At 33.0% G+C, this 2,500-nt stretch overlaps 2 protein-coding genes across 2 annotated transcripts in view; both read left to right on the plus strand.

Annotated features, from left to right (window-relative positions):
* Positions 1–2,500, plus strand: part of LOC147471138 (uncharacterized) — a 12,549-nt gene that overhangs the window by 7,652 nt on the left and 2,397 nt on the right. The window lies entirely within an intron of this gene.
* Ufm1 (Ubiquitin-fold modifier 1) overlaps positions 1–2,500 on the plus strand; it is an 18,407-nt gene that overhangs the window by 7,647 nt on the left and 8,260 nt on the right. The gene's annotated exons all lie outside the window — the stretch shown is intronic.

Raw genomic sequence — 2,500 nt, forward strand, 5'->3', positions numbered from 1 at the left:
TAAGTGATTTGTCATCTTGAAAAGTACTTGAGTATGCTTGACTGTATGGACATGATGCATCTTTTTGTGACATTGTACTTGCACTTATTTATTTTAAATCTTTTGCCTATCAGTTTTGAGAGTATTTGACTAGATAGATGGACGAATGGCTTTTTTTTTTTTTTGTGATAGTCATCGTCACCTTCTTTTTGCTGGGTCATGATAGGAATTGTGTATATAGCAGTCTTCTTTGAAGCTATGTCTCATAAACTTTGTCGGTGTCAGTGATATCCCTTTTCATCCACTCAAATTTCTTAAAAATTTGATATTGAGCCTTAGTTTGATGGGAAATTTCATGAACATACATGCTTTATTTAGCCTTACAATGGTTGATTTTCCACAAACTTTGCAAATGCTCTGCATATATAGGGTAGAAGAAACAATTGATGTGCATAGAAAGAGCTCATGCAGTGCTGTATTCCCTTCACTACTTGGAATTTAATATCTGCTCAGTGGAAAAGAGCTTCAAAATACAGGCATTGCATTGAGTGGCTTATTGTTAAAATAAAAAATAATAATTGATAAGTTGGTGTGATAGAAAGTGGTGCTTACATTTTTGGTGTTATTTTTAGGGACTTTTTATTTGAAGGAGGATTTTAAAGTACTGATGCTTTCCAACATTGCTGAGAATGATGTAATTTATACATTTGGCAAGATCCTAATCCATGCACCTAATCATTTTAAACTTCTCAGAGGTAATATGTGCTATGTGGTGGTGTAGAACATCACCATACAAATTTATGTTTAATAGATTATAAGTAGAATTTGGTTAACAGAGGTTGTTTTATATTTTTTGGCATACTCACAAAATTGGATATCATAGATAATGTGATGTACATGTAATACAATATGCTTTTGTTTAATGCTCTGTCAGGTTATGTGAAAATTATAGATTCTGGAAGAGCACTCACATGTCAAGACTTCAACATGTTTTATTTAGAAAAAAACAAAATCAGGATGGGGACCTTTAGTTGATTTAGCAGTAACTTTAATATCATGTTTATAAGTTGCATACAAAAAAATAATGCTCAAATATTCAAACAGATTGGATGCATTTAATGGCACAACATTAGCTATATTGATAGAGCACAAATAGATATGGTTGTACTTTTGTAAATTTTAACAAAGTTTTGTTGGTTATTTTCAGGCTAACTACTTTGGATATTGTCAAATTCCTGTTTGTCTTTAAATTACTGAACAGATGGGACACCTCGTCCCTGCTGTTTTTGAGATGTCCCATTAACTCTCAGTGTAGGTAGAAGGATCTGCTTTATTAGTAAGCAGCTGATTGTTTATAATCAAGGGAATGTTAGGACCATTCCCTCAACTAGGTCCAGCTAGTTGAAGAACACTCACATCCACTTTCATTGTGTCTGAATAAACTGCAAGAAAGTTTCCAAAATACAATCTCCTGTCATGTTCTGCATTAATGAGCTATTTGTTATTTTCAAGGGCCAGCTTTTTTGTGCAGTTGATGTCAGTAAATCTAATGAGTTTCAGTGACATGAAAACAATCTCTGGTACTCCTCATGGTACTCCTCATGCCTTCCTTCCAATAAGAAAAAAAAAAAAATTAACTGAAGATGTTTTCATCTTCTACAGAGTCCACGGAAGTTTACATGATGGTGCCATGATTACATTCTAGAGGTCTATTAAAGTGCAAGAACTCAAACATTAGGTAACAGTACTCAGAGTAATTAAACCTGAGTGTAAGCAACAACAAAAAAATAGGAAATTCATTACAAAGTATGCTGCACATGTATATTTACTATGTAGATTGTACAATATTGATCCAGTTTTGATTTGAAGGTGGGTGGGAAGCTGTCATGGTAGATTTTGTAACAGTTTCTTAGAGTGTGGCTGCATGTTGATGCCTTGCAAGCAATATCATTGCTCTGAACCTCATGGTGGGAATGCTTTTGGCCTAAATGAGAAAATAATGATTTGAGGGTTTACTTATTTCCCCATATTGAGCAAGGTTGTAATAAATATATATTATAGTATATCCCCATATCTTCTGATTATGTGAATTGGACTCTTCGTAAAGGAAGTAACATAGGTTTCTGGAGGAAGAAAGCATATTTTTATATATTTTTATCATAATCTATGACAGAAAATTTAGACAGACGAAAGAGCAAAGGCAAATTTCTGTTTAGGAGAGACGATTAGACAATGGGGCAGCGGCCATGAGTGATAATCATGCTGAATTTAATTTTCTGTGTACTAAAAAAAGAAAAAAAAAGAAAAAAAAATCCAACACAAGACAGTTTTAGTCTTCAACACTCAAATATAATCGTGAGCATTTTTCAAATGATTTCTCTAATGGTGTTGGTATTATCACGTCAAGAACAAGAAACAAACTGAGAGGGACACAACTACTAATTTTATCAATAGTACCTTACTATAATAACAATGATAATGAGTGTAATTATGATTTTGACAAATTAGGCTACATTAATAT

The sequence above is a fragment of the Penaeus japonicus genome, unplaced genomic scaffold (assembly GCF_977035675.1).
Source record: "Penaeus japonicus unplaced genomic scaffold, GWHDUDI00000001_assembly GWHDUDI00000010, whole genome shotgun sequence".
NCBI classification, from domain to species: domain Eukaryota; kingdom Metazoa; phylum Arthropoda; class Malacostraca; order Decapoda; family Penaeidae; genus Penaeus; species Penaeus japonicus.